The sequence below is a fragment of the Meriones unguiculatus genome, chromosome 1 (genome assembly GCF_030254825.1).
Source record: "Meriones unguiculatus strain TT.TT164.6M chromosome 1, Bangor_MerUng_6.1, whole genome shotgun sequence".
NCBI lineage: Eukaryota > Metazoa > Chordata > Mammalia > Rodentia > Muridae > Meriones > Meriones unguiculatus.
The window spans coordinates 113565989-113586253 of record NC_083349.1 but is presented as its reverse complement, the minus strand read 5'-3'; the positions used below and the strand labels follow the sequence as shown (position 1 = coordinate 113586253).

Genomic DNA, 20265 nt, shown 5'->3' with positions numbered 1-20265 from the left:
GATGAAACTTAGGTAGGCAACACCTTACCCACTGAGCTATAGCCCAGTCCTGAAGGTTTTTCCTCTAAAGACTTAGTTTATTACCTGTGTGTTCAAGTGACTCCAGGTACCTGCAGCAGCTGGAAGGGATCAGATCTCTTGGAGCCAGAATTAAAGGAGGTGCTGAGCTGCCTGACATGAGTACTGGAAACTGAACTCAGATCCTCTAAAAGAGCAGTACATATTCTTACCTGCTGAGCCATCTCTCTGGCCCCTTCAGCTCGATTAACTTTAATTGACGGGCTTTTCCAATGAAATTGGGACTTGAAACAACCCAGGAAAATTAATTTTTGTTAACTATAATAGGAGCTAGTGATATCATTTCTGAGCATTAAAAAAACCATTGAATGGCTTGTGCAGAGATCATCATTAACCTCCAAGTCCTGCCTTGTCTACATTAAATGGGAAGGATCTTTATGGAGCTTAGTTGTTCTCTCTCTTCTGGGCTGATCACAGTATCTACCATCGTGCCATTCTAACAGCAAGTGGAGATACAAGAAAAATAATCAGGCCTAGTTCTGTTTCCCTCTGTATAGCCTTTGCTTATTGGCTGATTTGAAGGGACATTAATTTACCCCACTCTCTTGGGAAGAAAAAAAATTTAACATCGGGTATTAGACAAGGCTCAGATAAACAGGAACATGTATGAAGTGAGTCCGTCACTCTGGAATATGATTTCAATCTGAATGAGGAAGGAGTAGGTATCTTCATTTGAGTATCTAATATAAATAGTATTCTTCTATCCACCACTGTCAAAACAATCGATATTTTGATACATGTGTGTCTCTGTATATAGTTCTTAACCACTTGGGTTATACAGGACAAGACTGGCTACTGATTGGCCCCCAGAGTTGTCAGTACTGCCTTTCAACTCTTCAGGACCCCGTGTTTTCATCTCTGTGGGGCAGGGGCCTTTATTCAATTCTTTTTGAAAGCATACAAAAATGATCTCCAGATTTGCATCACTGTGTATCTTATACCTAATTCTAAACCAGCTGTCTTCAGCTTCCAGTTATTTGCAAAACATTCCTAGTTGAATGCTCAATTATACCTTGAAATTAACCGCTTTGATTTCTAAGCTGTGAACATCATTAGAAAGCCTGGTAAGCCTTGTAGCCTTCAGCCTGTTCCCAGGAGACTTCTTTTGTTGTTGTTATTGTTTGAGACAGGGTTTCTCTGTGTAACTTTGGCTGTTCTGGGCTTGCTTTGTAGACCAAGCTGGCCTCAAACTCACAGAGATCTGCCTACCTCTGCGTACCAGAGTGCTTGGCCCTGGAGACCCTTGATGGGCGTTAGAATTTTCACTTTACCAGTGCCGAATGTGATTCTTATGACATAATAAGATGTGTTTGGTTTAAGCAATTACAAACATTGTCACTTTTCCATTCTTAATGATTCATGGTTTGCCATGAGAACCACATTACACTCCTACCAGTGGGTGTGTATGGTATCAGGAAGATGTATACTCTAAAACAAATTCATGTATGTGTGAGTGTGAGCATGCTCATTCTCTCTCTCTTTTTGTGTGTACCTTTCTTTAAATATGTCTTGGGTATTAAAAATAATTATTATGTGTTAGCAAACAGCTGTCTAATTGGACTTAAGGTCCATGTAGAAGGAAGAAAATCATAGCTAATACTATAAACCTAGCCAACTGTCTGTGGCTAATAAGGGCATGGATTTGAGAGTAGAACTATTACTGCTTTCTTAAATCAGTATAATTTCTGACTGTGTTCTAAATACTTATCCCTGTACCACGAATAAATGTAGCTTTTAAACCTCATCAAAGAAGCTTTCTTATATGGTACATAAAAACAATAACAGAAATGAGCAACTGATAAAAATGCTGAGAACAAATGACCACGGGGTGACCAGCCCTGCTCAATATCTCTATAATGTAATCCCTGCACAGAAGGCTCTGAGAACATCCCAGAAGAGGGTGTGGAAAGAGTGTAAGAGCCAAAGGACCAAGAAGTCTTCTGCAAGACTGTATCTTCTAGGTATGACAGGGAAGCTGCACCCATCACCTCTCAACAACATGGTTGCTTAAACAAAATCTGAACAATGGCAACACCAGTTGACATGCCAACATGGATGAGGGAAGCCTCACAGGGCCCTACCCAATGATGAAGAGCTACAATACTAGAGAGGGAGAATTAGCCTTCCCAGAGTAAGACTCCTTGTTGGTTACCTAATAGTAAATTGTCAACCCTAAAAATGCATGCATACAAGCAAGAGTAAATGGACTCATTTGTGTTTGCGTATTTTTTAATATATAACAATAGTAAATAGAGCTCACAAATATGAGGAATAGGAGTAGGAATGGGTGAGGTAAGAGGGTGGTTAGGAAGAGGAACAGTGAGGATTTGAAAAATATCTATTAGCATCAATTTCATTATGATTGATACATGATATGTGATGCAATGATATTTTGTGTGTATGTACAGGTACATGTGTGTAGGCAGGGGAATAGGTGTGCATGGTGTGTGTGTGTGTGTTTAGAGCATAGAGGTTACTACTAGAGCATGTAGTCCTCAGTTGTTTTTCTTTTTTTTTTTAAGATTTATTTTTTTTTTATTTTTTTTTTATCAGTTACATTTTATTAACTCTGTATCCCAGCCGTGTCCCAATCCCTCATTCCCTCCCAGTCCCTCCCACCTTCCCTCCCTCCCTCATCTCCACTGTGCCCCTTTCCAAGTCCACTGATAGGGGGGACCTCCTCCCCATTCATCTGATCCTGTTTTATCAGGTATCTTCAGGACTGGCTGCAAAGCCCTCCTCTGTGGCCTAACAGGACTGCTCCTCCCTTCGGGGGTGGGGAGACCAAAGAGCCAGTCATTGAGTTCCTGTTAGAAATAGTCCTTGTTCCCCTCACTTTGGGAAACAAATTGGTTACTGAGCTACCACAGGCTACATCTGTTTTGAAACAGGCTGTTTTGAAACAGCCTCTCTCACTGAGCTTGAAGAGCCTCTATTAGGCTAGGCTGGCCAGCCAATGACCGGCCAGCCAATGATAGACACCTGTCTATCTCCAGCCCACCAGTACTAAAGTTACAAACTCCCATCCTTGTGCCCAACTCTTACATCAGATTTGGGAATCCAGACTCAGGCCTTCATGCTAGTGTGACAAGAACTTTACAGAGTGAGCCATGTCCCAGTCTATATATTCTGTTCATGGTGTTCCTTCTTATTTAGTAGCTGCTGTTTTTTCTTACAAGTAAAAGCTTTACTCCGTCAATTTCTTACTTGCCTTAAGGTACATCCCTTTTGGGAAATTTTTTTCTTTTTGTTTTCCAGTTTTCAATTAGCTTCCTGAATACCTTTCAAAGGTGACCTATAAGTCTTTAAAAATAAATACCACGATGGATTTTTCAGATTTAAACATATACGAAATGCCTCCATTAATTTCTGTTATTATCCTCAGGGTTACTCACATTTTCTGATTTTCTTTCTTAGGTATTTTGAGTCTCTTGGCTCAGGTCTTAACTTTTGGTCAGTGGTATATATCAAATGTGCTATGTGCGGTCAGCACGACTCAAACAACCTTTGTCACTGATGGCTAATCTGGCCCACAGGAAACTAGAAGGAGAATTTACTTCTATATAAATTTTTCTCTAAATCTTATGGTTATGCTGATATTCTGTAGATAGCTGGATATATGATTGCTCACTTAGGAAGTGATAGTTGAAGAAATGAAGGTTTTAGAGGCTAGAAACTAAACATCGGATGACAGAGTCTTGTGAATTTATTTTTAAGAGGCAACTGGTGCCCTTCATCAGATGAATAAAGTAGCTTAAATTGTTCAGCCAAGCGGCCCCCAAATCATAGTGGATGAGAGAATCCAAACCCTGATAGTCAGATTCCAAATATCATTATTCTCTGGCTACTGTGCAATGGTAATAAATCAGCTGCAATGTAGTTTCCATGGCAAAAAGCCATCCATGTTATCCCTGGAGTTCTAATCACTATAATAACATCCTAGCTAGATGGAATTTAGAGTCTACTTGGAAATCCCCATTGTCTGCAGCACAGAACTGAAGTTTCCACACTCCTGTCTTTGTGGAGTGTTAGGAAAGAAGTCAGTGTGTCTGAGTCTCTGACATCCATAGCACTTGATTTGAAGGGGAATTCCTTAGTCACAGAGGCTTAGGATAACCTAGTAACAAGTGAATTGGGGATTTCATTTAGTTCTTTGCTTTCTTATGCAGCATCTACTTCCCTTGCCAAACACAATCAACCCAGTTTTTCAGTACCCAGCTATAATAGTTACTTTTCTTGTTGCTTAAATATGATACCTGACAAAATCAACTTGATTAAGAAAGCGTTTATTTTGAATTGCACTTGTAAGGGGCTGGTCCACTATGGTAGTGATGCGGTGGCAACAGCAGCTTGAGGCAGCTGACCACACTGCAATTGTCATGCGGAAGCAGAGAGTGATGAATGCCAGCACTCAGCATTCTCTCCTCTTTATATTTAATCTGGAGCCCTAGCTCATAGACTAGTGCCCCTCATGCTGAAAGTAGGTGTTCCCACTCAAGCTAATGTAGATCCCTCATAGCCACAGTCAGGGCTTCGTCTCCTGTGTGCTTTTAGATACTGTCATGCAGAGATTTGATATTAGCCCTCATACAAGACGCAGTTTTAGAACATCTTATAGACAAATAAACCTGGTACAAATGGATATGGGTGGCTTTGAAGGACTAGACTTGACAAGAAGAAAGTATGAACAAGTCTGCACTCTTCAGTTCTGATCTTTTCATGGCTATAGAGGTCAAGAAGAGAGAAAACAATATCATTTCTACATCAGGCTTTTAACCAGAAAGCCACAATATGAGATAATTTGTAACAAATGACATGTCTGATTTTTCCCCCAAAATTATTCTAAGTTTTAAAATCTGATAGACACTGTCCTATCTATGCTTAAATGATGCTTTCCTTAGAAATTTTCTTTTCTCTCCAAATCTTGTTCATTTCTCTATCCATTGTTTGCTTATTGTGTAAGCATGGTCTTTGTTCATGATATCTCTTTGCACAGAGAGCATTGGCTCTTCCTACTCTGGAGAACTTCAACTTAGACAGTATCATGTTCTTGCTCCCCAGCTAAAACCATTTCCTTTGTATTTTTTTCTGATGCTCTGCTCATGACCTATCATATTGAAAGTACCTGTTTTCCTTTTGATTAAAGACTAAGTGAAGATAAATATTCTGTACGTGGTTTTATCTCATATACATAGGAGTTCAAATGATAACTACTTGTCAGAGTGAACTGTGTTTGTTTACATTTCCTTATACAAGAATCACTGTTCATATCTGAGCAGTCCAAATGTTCTGGTTATCTGTGATGTCTGAAACATCAAGGGAGTAAGTAGAACACTAGAGCATTTCAAAGGTATTTGACTCAGCCTTTACGCATATCTTCTGACACTTAGTGAAAAAGCTCCCTGTGAGGCTGTGTATGCACATGCACTGGGGAAGGAAACTACACAGAGGAATTCTGTTAGTCTCATAAAGTTTCTAGGGAGATTGCCCCCCCTACTTTTAAGGTCCTGTTCTCTCTCCTTTTCCTTCTGTCTCTAAGCATTTTGTACTTTAAGCTATACTCTCAACAAGAAGGCCAAGAAGATGTCTTGTAATTATATGTTGCCTGAAATAAATGTCTAGATCAAACCTATCATATAGAAATTTAATGAAATCTCAAGATGTAAATGCTTATAGAGAGCCTGTATGCCCTGTGTTTACCTGAAGGGCATATGCACTCAGAGACAAAGAGCAAAGGCTTTCTAATAGGGTCACTGAAATGTTCTGAATCTGTTTCCCAAAGAAGGAAAAAAAAGCAAATTCATTTGTTGGTTTGGATGATACCTGATACTTTTTTAAATGATTTAGGGATAATAAAGACGGATCGTCTCATGGAGAGTTCATTGAGGGCTCTCTTGTGAAACCTCAGAGAAGCAAGACCATGGGCTAATGATGACTGGGTTTTCCAGGGATGCTTGCCTTGCTCACTGAGAGAGTTCAGATGTGCAGTTCATGTTTGAAAAGCTTCCCAGATAGGAAGAGAGACATTCAGAGAAAAGTCATTGGGCCTTGAATAATTTTACCACCACCAACAGAGACAAAAAAATGGCCATCTATTTATATTTCTAAGAATTATTCTTTCTCATTGTGTTCATGAAATGTGGTTTTTTGAATGGCTAGATGAAATGTCATCCCTAAATATTTAATACTGTTGGGTTTCCAACTTGAAAAGAAGGAAAAAAAAATGAAGAAAAAGAGAATGCTTTCTATGGAAATTCTTTGAATTTTTGATGCCTGCCTCCTTTGCTGAAGACAGTAAGTGGTTCTTAGCAAATTAATCAGGCTGTTACACATTACACTTTCTGATTAGCCTTTGTCACTCCTATCACCTGAGATCCTTTTCATGAATGTGTGGGGTGCCTTTTACAAATTTTGTGTGTGGGGATATATAGTAGGTGTTTAGTAGTGATATATCTTTGTTTCTTTCTCTAGTACTACCCTGTGGATATTTTGCACTCTTGCAAAGATCAGGGTTGGCTTCAGAAATACTTCACCATGTCTGCATAGATTGCTATGCATGCCTTTATTAGGATGTCAGAATAATTGTACAGGATTTTTCCCCCTTTTTGTTTATTCCTTTCTCATACATTACATTTTGACTGTAGTTTCCCCTTCTTCTCCTCCCCACAATGATCTTCCCACCCAACCTACCTTTCCTTCCAACCCTCCCTACCCTTATTACCCCTGTCAGAAAAAAAAGCAGGCCTTCCAGGGACATCAACCAAACATGGCATAACAAATTACAATAAGACCAAAAACATATTCTCACCTCAAGGCTGGACAAGGCAACCCAGTAGGAGAAAGAGGGTGCCCAAGGCAGGCAATGTAGTCAGAGATAGCCCTCACTCCCACTGTTAGAAGTCCCACAAGGACACCAAGCTAAACAACTGTAACCTATTTGCAGAGGTTCTACTTAAGACCCATACAGTCTCCCTGATCTCTCTGAATTGCTCAAGATTTTAAGATCATAGATCATAGTCAGAAATCAGATCAGGTGACTTCCAGTCTGTTATGATGAAGGATAAATACTCAGAACACAGTGTGAGTGTGGCTTTCTCTAAGTTGGGAGCAGTTTATCATTATGCTTTTAGACATTACCCATCAGTCTAATCTTACTCTCAAACTTAATGTATTTTCGGCATGAAGGATGCCATTTTGGTGACCAGGCTCTTGTCTTTCAGCACTCCCAAATCACCAGGAGATATTTCCAGCTCAGCAAAAGTTGGCCTCGAAATTCTCTCATCAGTTGTTGGTGGAAGATTTGCTTACACCAGTCACAACATCTCTTCAAAGTTGTTTGTAATTATTGTATAAATCCCTTTAGGCCTTTTTGCTGAGACGGTAGCTATTGCTGCTAAACCACAGCTGAACACTGAGTGGAGTAATCTCAGTTTATACTCTATGCCCTGTATTCTGACAAATCCCATTTATGTATCATAAATAAATGTATCATGTGGCCTGTATTACCTTTCTCAGCAGTTCAGCCACCACCACACCTGTGTGCTCTGGGTTCTAAAAGAAGTTATGTTGTGACAGTGACCACGTGACTCAACTGTTGGAGGATATAATCACCTTTTAAAATGCAGGGACTCAACAGGGTACTTTCTAAAGTCTATCCTGATTCCAAAATTCTGTTATTTTATATAACCAGGTGACTAAAATCTAAATGCAAGATATATCAAGAAAGATGATTATATAATGGAGGTAGTTTTTAAGTAATATCAATTTGTCTATAAAATTATTTATTATGACAGAATTCCGAATGCCACACTGTCCTCTGGGTAAAGAGAATGACCACGGGATTATTTGCATAGTAGTTCTACAATACCGCTCATTTTCTATAATATTTTTAACATTTGTATCATTATGGCATTACCATAAAGAAAGAAAGAGGGAGAAAGAGAAAGACAGAAAGAAAGAATTCTGATACTGCTGAATGACTCTAAAAATTAAAAGATGTGTTGGTACTCGGTATAGTTTTCTCCACAGTTAAACAGAGTGCTGCATTTTGCAAGACTAGTATGGCCAATATTGAACTGGCTTCCACTAACTATTTTTTTATTTTGGATTTGTGCTTGATTCTTCATGTGATATTAAAATTCCTGCTTTGTGGTTAAAAATGATTGCTTGCAGGGTTTACTCTCTAATTCTATGCTTTGGTGTGAAGTTCTGTCTCTCTGCCCCTTCGCCTTTCCATATTACCTTTATTTTTCTCTAACTTTCTTATCCATTATAACCCTGGAATTTATCTTACTTTTAAATCAGACTTGAGTGAGATCCTTCAGGTGTCCAAACAGGGAAAAGCCCCAAAGAGCTAAGAATGAAACTTCCATTCAGACTGACCTTTGTCAACCTAGATAAGACCTGGGGAGTCAGATGTCAGGCAGTTCATTGCCAGCATATTTAAAACACGGTACAATTAAAAAAAAAAAAGTTTTCTGGCATAATACAATCCCGACTGAGCAAGAAAACACAATTCTATCAAAACTCAGCTCAGGGTACATGTCATTTCTTCCAAGAAGATAGGGGCTACCTGTATTAGCTTAAGGGCTTAGGAAAGGATTTTTCCTGGTCTTGGTCATACAGATAGTGTAGAGGTCATTTGGGCTATTGGCTATCTCAGGTCTTGGTTGTGGGAACTTGGGGGAGATTCTAGCTGTAAGTGTCATTTTAGATTACTAGCTACCTCTAGCCCTGATTGTAGGAGCTTAATATGGCCTGGCCCAACAGATCACCAGGCTGTTGCTCACTGCCAATTCCCAGCCTTCTAGATAGAAGAACAGGTATTTCCTTCTTTGAGGAGACACCATTGTGTGATTAGCATTCCTGGCTTCCCTGAATGTTTGTGGGTGCAAGGACCTTCAAACTGTACTCTCAACATAGTCTTTGTTTATAGATATCTGTCATGAAAAAAAATGCAACAAACTGGAAGCCTGGAGCATATCCTGGCTCAGGCTCCTAATGGGTTACTAGAAGGTAAAGAGTAGAAACCTATTCTGTGTGGGAGAGATGGTATAAGGAGCTACTATCCTGAACTCCTTCCTCTCCTGCCCACTCCTGCCTACCTCAACCCACTTCTACGTACTCCTGTCCACTCTGTGCAGTCCTGCCTTTCCTTCTACTTTCAGTCTCTTGGCTTGAAATTTTTCATCATACCAGCCTTGCCCAGAGCACTAAGAACGTGAACCATTTTAACACTTAACTCAAGAATCACAGTAATCCCTTCATAAATCCTAGCCCATGAGGTGTGAACCTCCTCCTTCCAGAGGATGGGATTAAGCTCTGTTCAATGACAAGAGGCATATAAATCAAAATATAAGTTCTGAATATTATTCAATGAATATCAGCCAAGTGTCCTCTAAGTGAGCTTTCTGGCTACAGGGAATTTCCATATATTTTTGGTAGATTATCACCCTTATCTCCTCTGATAATCATATTTTAATTTTCTACCAGGACACTGGTTTCAAACTTTTTGGTATAACTTATCATATAAATGTCTTTAGCACCATGACCTAGTAAACACTGTGAGGCAGGCCATTGAAATTTTATAAAGTGATATTTACATTTCTTACCTTTGCTGCCCTCTGATATATTTCTTCTCTCATTTTCCTTTTTCCATACTATCTCTCTCTAGTCTCTTCAAAGAAAACAAAACTAAGAACAAAACTGAATAGAATACTTCATTACAACTCAGCATGTTTTCATGATTCCCTTAATTGTGTTTCCCATTGCAAAAAACGATTATCTACATAGCCCCCTTCCTTTTGTGCTGAAAACTTGTGCCCCTGATTGAACTGTCCGAATTCTTATATGGAAGTGTGGAGTATAAAAAGTGACACAAGAGCATGCAATTCTGTGTTCATGTGTGGAACATGTTCTGCTATACAAACTCAGACCATGTTCTCACTTCCAGTCTTGGTTTTGTGAGGTTCTTTTTTCCCCTTGATGCAAGACCTTGATGCAAGAGGTGTTAACATCACGACCTGGGGCTTCCATGATGTTCTGTCACAGAGACAATAGATGAAATGGTCTCAGAAGGCATCACCTGAGCCAGCATCCAGCCTAGCTCTTCCCATTCCAGTTGTAAGGACTAATTATTTAATAGTAGGTTGGCAGGATCCTAAATGAGTCTTCAGGAAAACATGGGTAGATAGGTGTTAAGCTAGTTAGTTTTTGTCAACTTGACACAAACCAGAGCCACTTGGGAAAATGGATCCCCAGTGGAAGAATTGCTTATGGAAGAATTAGCTTATGGCCATATCTGATGTGTATGGGGAGGGGGAGGGGGAAGGAACCCGTAGAGGGGGTGTACCGCCCAAGGGAGAGTGTGGCCCTAAAGTGAAAGTCAGCATAGAGGGTCAAACCTAGACAATTAAGGCTACGGCTGAGGGGGGGTCCCCCCATCTCAAAAGATAGTAGGAAGTTGCCAGATCTCTGTGGTCAAGCTTCCCCTACCAAGAGAGGCATGTATGCTGAGAAAATGGAGTGAACTCACGAATCTAGCCAGTGGTTGCATGTAGTAAATAGCAGTTTGGTAGCCAGGAAAGGAAGTCCCAAAACCAGGGAAAAGGGAGGAGTCCCACCTTTTGAGATAGGCAGTAAGTATGGTACTTATCTGGAGTCTAGTTGTCCTGAGAGATAGATTTAGGTGGACTTTCTGCAGCTTACAAGAATTACTTTTAAGGTTTAAGAAGGAGATAAAACTTTAGACATGTTAGTATCATAATTGTACTATGCATTGAGAAAAAAGCAGTAGACATACATATGTGTTAACGCCATAAGTACTTTATAAGGTGAACTCTGAAGAGGTAAAAGCCTTCTTTGAAGTAAAAGGGAAACTCACTTGATCTTAACCTTTTGTATAAACATACACATTATGGAAGCTTGCAATCTTGAGCTTAGGACCATAATAGTGGAATAGTGGTATAGTGGAATGTTTTTGTATCAGAGTTAGATTAATAAATTAGAGTCCTACTGATAAAGGTCAAAACTCTGGACAGTCAATACAACAGTAGAAGAACAACAAGAAGAAATATTAAGCCTTTTTACCTATTTAAGATACCTTAAATCACCTTAGACCTTGTAACCTTTATAACTTGCATTTACCAACCTTAAAACATTTTTTAGACCCTCAAATATGTATAACTTGTATTTTTATAACCTAAACTCCTTTTATCCTTAGACCCTACATAAGCTATATATATTTTATCTAGTGATATATCTTAAACTGATTAGTGAGCTAACAGTGGATCTAATTGTCTTCTCTTTAGCTGCAAAGCTACCATTAGCTTAGCATAGCCGTCAAGGTGATCAGAGACTGAGAAGGATAAGTTATGAGCTAAAACATATACCAATTTATGTGCCAATCAAAATGACAGATGACAAGTTAGTCCATCACCTAGGCAGTGTCCCTGGTTCCTGTGGTCTTATAACGTCATGGGCAGAGGTGGTCCAGCTAGACACAGAAGATGAGACTGTTTCTGTGGAGAAAGAAATGAGAGAATGGCCTCACCTCACCCTTAGCAACGTGAAACATTGACTCTCCAGGTGTTTTGTCCACAGTTTTGTGCACAGTTTAGGTTGGGCCCTAGCAGTGGGCCAGTTGAGGCAATATTGCCCAGTGGTTAGCATACCACAATCCAGAGTCGAAGTCATCTGTCGTTGTGCCCAAATCTTCTCAGAGACCTTGGGGAGCTATTGCCAGAATTTTGGGACTTTCTGTCACAATAAGCTTACACAGTTAAAATGCCATATTCATTAGATCTCTGACAAGCTTGAGGGTTAGCATGTCTGAGTTACTTTGTCTGTCTTTATTATCTGCTCTAAACTGTGTCCAATAAAATAGAATGTTATCTAGAACCATATTTTAAGTAGATTTATAAGGGCAACTTTAGTCACCCATCCTAGGCTTAACCTTAAACCTAAACAAAGAGACTAGGTAAGGCTCAACTGTAGTATTTAGCATGACTTTAAATCTGCTCTTTTTGAAAATCAAAGCAAACCTTTTAATCAGATACAGTTTATAGAGAGGCTAGCAAATCTTGCTGCTCCTACCACTTGAGACCTAAACAAAGATGATCGCAAACTCATGGCTCCACCCTCTTTATCTCCAGACCAGCATGGTGGCTGGCCATGTGTAACTGAACTCAGCTGGAAGCCCTAAACAAATATGGCAGCAAAACTACAGCTCCAAGCTCTCTCTATTGCTGAACCATTATGGTGGCTAGCCACGTGTTAGCACAGGCTGTGACTGACAATACCAAACACAGCCATTAGGTACTGCTGATGATACAGCAAACACTGTGGAGCATCCATAATCCCCCACAACCAAAAGTTTTAACATAGTGATCAAATAAGTTTTAGAACCAACTGCATAACAGAACAGTACAGAACAATATTAAACTGTACAAATTATTGTAGCCATACCAAAGCTATCAGCCAGAATTTTTTCCCCTTAAAAGAGCATAAAAAACATTTTGTACTGAGGAATCATCAGCCTTTTAAATGAAGTACAACATATTTAAATACAGTTCTTTCTCAAATCATATTAACTCTCTGGCTTTTTATAATACATCCACTAACCTTTTGTAACATTTTATATACCTTAAAAACTCTCATGAAAATCCTTTTTATTTTGACATGATCCTGCTGGAGCCCAGCATCTACGATTTGTTTTTTATAGGCAAAGCAAAAACAAGTTACATTAATACAAAAAGTTCTGAAACTGCTAAACTCTTTCTCTAAAATTACTTCCCTGTAGCAGACAAGATGGTCCAAGGTCACATAAACTCTAAGGAACTTAGAACAAGCTTTAAGGAACTTGGTGAAACTTCCTCTTTTCTTTGTCTCAAGGTAAAGACCAGGGTGGAAACATGTTTTTCCATAAACAAAGCAGCTTAACAAACAAACAGCTCTCCATAAGATACATTGTAAAAACTGCAATCTTTTTAATTAGTGCAAACCACATGGCTTAGTTTTATTTAGTAAAATTAATAAAATAAATACCAAAGTATTTTTATTCTCCCCCAAAGTATCGAGAAACTTTTAAATTTTGTAAGACTACCCAAGATCATTTTTATACCCAAATGCCTGATAAACTTTAAATATTTTATAGCCTTAAACATGTAAACATTTTTTAAAACCCGTTTTTGCAATATCAAAACAAAGTACCCCTTTTGTAGAAGTCACAAGGCATAGCCATAACCTTAAAAGTCAAAACCAGATTTTACCAGTGTAAACAATTTAATTTCTAAAACCAATACCAATTTGAGATAACTCATCCTTTTAACCTAGAAGGAAATGAGAATTATTTGACCAAGGTTTTCTTTCTTTTTTTTTTTTTCTTTTTATTACCCATACCAAGATGGTGGGCACATTATAACCCACATGGTAAAGTCAAGATGGCGGTGAGGCACTGAGGCACTTTATATACCACGTGGTAGCCTATACATATGCGTTTATAGAGCTTATAAACACATAGGCACACATTTTAAACAAGATTTATGAGGCCTTTTAGAACAGAAAACAGAAGGTATACACAAACAAATACTGCACAGAGACACTGAGACAAAAAACACTAACCAGCTGGCCAAATTTTTTGGGACCAAAACTGACTCTTCTGGGGCAGGCCGAACATACTGATTCCTCCTGCATTGGGTGCATGAGGTAAAGGCCATGATGCCCCAGTAAGACACCGAGAGTGGGCTGTTGCCCCAGGAGACACCCAATGGCACTCACTGGGACCAGGCGTACAGATTACCCACCAAAATACTGAAAATACTGATGAAGCTAGGGGCGTCTCCCTGAACTTCGGCAGCTGTGACCACCTTGATCACGTCTTGCTACCCAGATACAGACACCTCAAGCTCTGAGAAATTTTTAGAACAGAGAACAGAAAGTACTACACATACAAACATTGCACAGAAACATTACACTTATGGCCGGCAGAAAAACCTCTGGGTCAGATTCCTGGAGTCTTGGGGTCCTGGGACGAGCCCCCAAAATGTTGTGCCCAGTTTACGAACCCCAAAAGACCAGGAATGTAAACCCAATGAGAAAATTATAAAGATTATATAAAGCATTTGAAAATATGTGAGTGGAATATAGGAATCAGGATGAGCGCTTTTAAATAGAAGCCGCTTGGGACAGGGGCGGAGGGATGGCGCTGGAGAAAGGCACACGGAAGGCGGGGCCTCTTTGCCCGAATTAAAGATGGTACTGGCCAATGGAAGCCTCTGATGAAACCAAGGTCCCGCCCATGTTTTTTCCCAAAGCCAAGATGGCTGTGCCCAGGCACCGGCCACATGGAAGCCTCTGATGAAACCAAGGTCTGCCCATTTCTTCTCAAAGCCAAGATGGCTGCACCCAGGGATTTTTTGTGGGAATTTTAAATTTTGCAAAACTCCCTACCAAGTTTTGAAAAGTCGATTACAGCACTGTGTGTCTCCACATCTCAGAGCGCTGTCGGCCGCTGGGACTGGCGCGACTCAGGCTGTTTACCTTGGCAAAGACCCGGCCCTACCGCCTGTGGCCGAGCCGGGCAGGGTGGGCGGCAGGCCACCCAGGCAGGAGGAGTGAAGCGGCGGCAGCAGCGGCGGGGTGGAACTTTGTCCGCTGGGTCAAAGGCAGAACTCCTTAGATTTAGTTTAATGGTTAGAAGGAGTTTAGTAGGAGAACAGGAGGAACAGAAAGGAGTTTTAGAGCGAAGGAGAAAGAAAGCTGGGGGAACAGACTGCGGCATATGGGCGTTACCCATGGGGAGGTGAGAGAGACTGGCCCCTAACGGCATTCCAGAAAGAGGCGGGTCTCTAGGCAGATTGGTCTGGTCTGGTCAAATATCTCGTCAGATTTTGGCCAGAGACCGAGGCACGTGCCCTGTGGCACGGCCGAGAGAACAGGGTTTTGCCTAGCCAGGGCTTTCTGCAAGAGCAGGTAGAGAGGAACCGTGTTGTAGAAAGTTCTCCCAGGGGAAACTGAGGCCCTAGTAGAGATGGGGTCTAGCAATAGGGATATGCTGACCAAAAGGGAAACTTACCAATGTAGCCGGTGTTGGATGAATTTGTAGTGAACTGGTAGCAGGAAAGTGGAGATTTCGGGCGGATTTGGAGAAAAATAGGTCTCCAGAAGCCCCGGCGCACTCAGTGAACTTGCTGGAGGTAACCTATCCCGGCCAAAATGCACCAATGTTAGGACCAATGCAGGAATGTGGAGGTTACACGCGGGTTCACAAATCACACCACGAGATCAGTTCCACGTGGGAGGTTTATTAGGGGAAGAGGGAGGGAGAGAGAGAGAGAGAGAGAGAGAGAGAGAGAGAGAGAGAGAGAGAGAGGAAGAGTAAGGAAGAGAGAAAGGAAGAGGAAGAGAGTGGAAGAGGAAGAAGAGAGAGAGAGGGGAGGGCTCCAGTTCTCTTATAGGGTGACCCAGGGCATGTGCAGGTAGTTCCAGGTGGTCAGCAGGTGGTCTGGGTGTCTTCACAAATGCCTGATAACTGGTCTAACTGGGGCTGCCTGTAGAAGTGCCTGCTTACTGATCCCAACACTCTCTCCCTGTATTTCTCTCTCTCTCTCTCTCTCTCTCTCTCTCTCTCTCTCTCTCTCCATACAATAAATTTCTTTCATATTAGATCTGTTATGTGGCACATTTAAAAAATATATTATTACACTAAATGCTTTGCTTGTAAGATGAAATAAAGCCTTTCTCCAATAAGTTGTTTTTCATTTGTGTTTAGTATAGCAACAGAGAAACATAAGTAGGACACATGGAGAGGAACTTCATTAAGAGTAAAAACGGCAGAGATAGGAGAGAGAAAAAGACTAGAGAGAGGAGAGAGAGAAAGAGAGAGAATGAGCCACCATGAGAGGAATGATGTAGAGTTAGGAATGAAGAGCCTTTAAATCCTGTGAAACAGGAAAATATTTACTAAGTTTTCAGGGGTTAGGGAAGTTTTACATATTATTTAATGTAGAACTAAATGTAACATAAAGTAAGCGTTGTTAGCCACAACTTCAAGGATTGTTTAACCTCCTTTTCTACATTAAGGAGAGCTCTCTCTTTCTCTCTCTCTATGTGTGTGTGTGTGTGTGTGTGTGCGCGCGCGCGCGTGTGTGTGTGTTTGTTGTGTGTTGTGTGTGTGTGTGGGGGGTGACCTGAATTATCATGCTATGGGACCTGGTTTGTTTCTTAGAGTGACCACTGTCTTAAAGGGTCAGGATGTGGTCTAATTTTAGTATATGTGCTGCCGAAGCGAGCACCAGGATGTGGTCTAACAAAGAGGATTCCATATTTCCTTTTGCTGACTGTTTTATGACACAAACTCTGGATACATCATGGGATGTAGCTGTCAAAAACGACTTCAGTGGAGAACTTCCCACCTTACGGAATGGAGCATTGCACTGAAGAAAGTTGAGCTGACTACTGAAGATGACGTGCACAATAAGACAGTGCCAGACTTAAGGAGTTTGTTTGATTTCAAAACTGATGGCTTATATATCTTATCTTTACTAGAATGACATAGAAATAAGAGTTTTATGCAAGTGATGTTAATAGTTCATGGAAAGTGCTCCCAGATAAGGGAACATCATCACACTGCAAAAAATAAAGTGAGTGTATGTAGGGTTCCCTGGGCATGAACAAGGAGTTTGCTTATGTGATAGAACAAAAGGTTGGAGAGCTAAGCTTGGCCCAGGCAATCATGGCATTCATTCTCTTAAGATAATTTTATTTTATTTTTAATTAAAGAGAGGATATTCTATGAGTCTAGAAAATACTATCCTTTCCCAAGGCTGAACGGATAATCACTTTCACCTTCAATTATGTATCTCCCTAAAGAACGAACAATATTTAATGAACTCCAGGTGCATGCCTTAAAAAAAATCTTTCATTTTACTAACATGTGCCCTCTAAAAGTAATTTTCTTCAGTGTAAGGTGGGTTGCCAATTTTGTAGTGTTGCAGTTTTGTGTGTGGGGGTTGGGGAAGGTGAAGAGAAAAGTATTGTTTCTCATTTAATTTTCAGCATTATAAAAGCTTATGTCTCCATTTCCTCCAAAAACATCTGTTAAACTACAAAGCTGATTCAAGCAAACAAAGGAACTTGAAAGAGAGACCAAATGCTCTGTCTCCAAGAAGACGTATTTAGCCTGGCTCTAATTGACATTCATATGCATTCAAAAGCAATTAAAGCCTCACAAAAGCAACCCAGCACAGGAGTCTGCAGCTCTCTTGTTTTTAAGCTTTTCAGAGCTCAATTTCAAGCAGGAAAGGCCTGCGGAGTCTGTTTCTATTAGTTGTATTTGGAACTCAGTAAGGCAATAAACAACCTTCTCTGGTGCTATTTTTTACCCTTTTGGTATGTCCCAGAGAAGGATTAAGGACGGTTTTTCTACCCCCACAGATGCCAATCTAAAATAGTCTCCTCTCCTGGAGGTTCTATCACATCCTCCTAAGCCTTTTATGACACTTACAACTGTCAAGAATTGTTTGTTGACTTATGCATTGTTTGCCTCCACATTACAGCACTGATTCAAAAAGGCTGGGATGAGAAGGTGCCCCTACGTGCCGCAGACCTCACTACCTTGCCCACTGTTGATATTTGACGATTGTTTTTAAAGAATACACATATAAATGAATGGAATTTCTCTTCCAAAATAATAGAAATCACAGTCTAGGCTTGCGGAAGCCTTAAGTTAACAGTACACTTGAGTTTTCTCACCTGCTCCTCAATATCAAACGTCTTAACTGTGGTACACTAATTGATGAAATTTAATTTCAGATACATTAGCTAGCTACTGATAACAACCCTTCCAGCTTATGACCTGTCTAGAACTGCAAAAATGAATATTCTATAACATTACTATTTATTTTCAAAAGTCATTTTGTTTTGTTTTGTTTTGTTTTGTTAAGCTGTAACTTGTAAAAATAGCGGAAGAGCTAGAAAGTCAACACACCATGGAAAGCTCTGGATGCTCTTCCAGGAAGCTTGGATTCAGTTTCCAACAGTCACAAGGAAGCTTACAGCCTTTTGTAACTTCAGTTACAGGTGGTCCAATACTGTCTTCTGCCCCTGAGAGCACCAGGCAAACAAAACCTACATACAAGCAAGCAAAACATGCATGCTTTGCACATTTGAAAAAATAGTGCAAGGGAAGCTCAGGTAGACTATCCTTCAGATGAGCAGTCTTAGGAGAATTACAGCACGATGGCCATAGACAGTCATTTATCGCTGCAGTGGACAGCATGAGGGTCCTGAAAGAAAAAAAAAACCTTCAGTTTAGAGAAACAAAGGGAATTTCTTGCCCTTGGAGGTTTCAGGACATGGGGGCATTCCACACCATGTGACCTCGCCCATCACCTAAAAGCAGTAGGCAAGGGGTGCTAGATAAAAGTAGAGTTATAATTATAATTCAATGTTGTCTCTGAGATGGGTATCAGGAGGCTGAATTTGCAGTTGTAATGAGTTTGAGGGGAGGGCGGGAAAATACAAGACCACAGCAGAGTAGTTTATCAATTCTGTGTCCAGAAAGGGAGAGGCTACAGCAGGGCACATAGCCTGTTTTTTAGAGAAGGAGTCAGAAGCTGGGAAATCTGTAGCTCAACTTGTCTAAGAAACAGAAATAGAAAATCAGATTAATTTTCCTTTCCTATCCTCTTCCTACCTGATAGAAAAGATGACTAATGTGGTCAAGTATTGTTGACATGAGCATGAAAACCTAAATTCAATCCCCAGAACCCATGTAAACAAACACAAAATCAATCAACCAAACAAAAACAAACAAACAAAAAAGAAACCAGGCTCTGGATCAAAAAGAGGAGAGAAAAGGGCATCTATTAATTTTCTAACCTAATTTGCAAGATAACCTTTTTGTAGATGTTGGAGTAAGGATAGAACAGGCAATGTTGGGGAAGCAAGTCCCTATTTTTGCAGTCCAGCCTAGAATCCTGATAGGAGGGATGTGTCTTTTGGAGGCAATGTCTCAGAAATGCTAGAGAACAGTCACTCACAGGTTGATCAAAGGTAAAAGGAGTGTCTACAGGCCACCCAAAGCACTTGAGCACCTTGGGGTAGTCTAACAGAGTAAGTTAGCATTCCAAATGCTCATGATGAGAGGATTTGAAGGAAGAGCCAGGGTTACCTGGCTGTGTTACCAACCAAACACAAAGGCCAGGCTTCTAATGTTTCAATAGGAAAGAAGGATCAGAGAAAAGGAATCAAATCACTTGACCAGGTGATAGCTCTGTGGAAGTAAAGGGACATGACCTGAAAGCACACAAGGACAGGTACATCATCATCATACTAAGAGCCAACCCAGGAAGTAGCCATAAAAAGGCTGTGAATTAAACATTCTTTTTCCTTTATTGTTTCTGCAAGGGCAGTTATTTAAATTTTGTAGAGATTTGAACCAATATATGGAAAAGGGAGAGAATAAAATTTGAGAGTTATTTTAAAAATCTGAATGCAGTTATGCTGTAAGCCTGAATTGACTGAGAAGTGCTTAAATGGGAAGAAATTTACCTGAATGCAGCTTGATATCAGTTTTCTGCTATGAGACAGAAATGGGAGCTTAATGATAGAAATTATATTTGACTATAGAAAAATAAGTTACATTTTTTGCATATATCAGTTTGTGATTGTAAATTTGAATCCATTTTTATAGTCCTAGCAGTTTAATTTTTCTCTTATGATTTCAATTCCTGATTATTTCTTTTTGAAAAAAAAATCTACTGTCACTCATTTGTATGTCTCCTGTATTTTTCTGAATCATTCATCATTCATCCAGTACGAAGCTAGTTGTTCAAACAACACAGGAAAATCAAGAAGAAAAGAATTGCTTATTCACTGTAGTTAAAGGTATTTCACACCTCTGTCCCCTTTTCCTGCCATAGCTTAAGCTGTGTTTCTCTTACCTGAAACAACTTCTTCCTTCCACTGAATCAAATACTATTGATCAAGGCTTCACTCGATCACACCACCTCAGTTCAGTTTTCCTGTTCTTCAAGCTCTTATTATATTCCCCTCCATGAAACTCTTGAAAGATGAGCAGTCTACACTTAAAAGAACTGAATGATAATGGCCAGTCCTCATTATTCTCCTAATGATTTTTCTCTTCTATTATTAATTAGACTCTGAACTTCGCAAAATCTTTATAAA

The 20265-nt window shown here is 40.0% G+C and overlaps 1 long non-coding RNA gene across 1 annotated transcript in view; it reads right to left on the bottom strand.

The window, feature by feature from the left end:
• The window catches only part of LOC132649427 (uncharacterized), a 44290-nt gene extending 26091 nt beyond the window's left edge, over positions 1–18199 (bottom strand). Inside the window, exons 1-2 of the long non-coding RNA XR_009587861.1 lie at positions 18065–18199; positions 15152–15277 (exon numbers count right to left, since the gene is read on the bottom strand). This is a non-coding gene — a long non-coding RNA (uncharacterized LOC132649427). The remainder of the gene's footprint in view (positions 1–15151; positions 15278–18064) is intronic.
• Positions 18200–20265: the final 2066 nt, after the last annotated feature.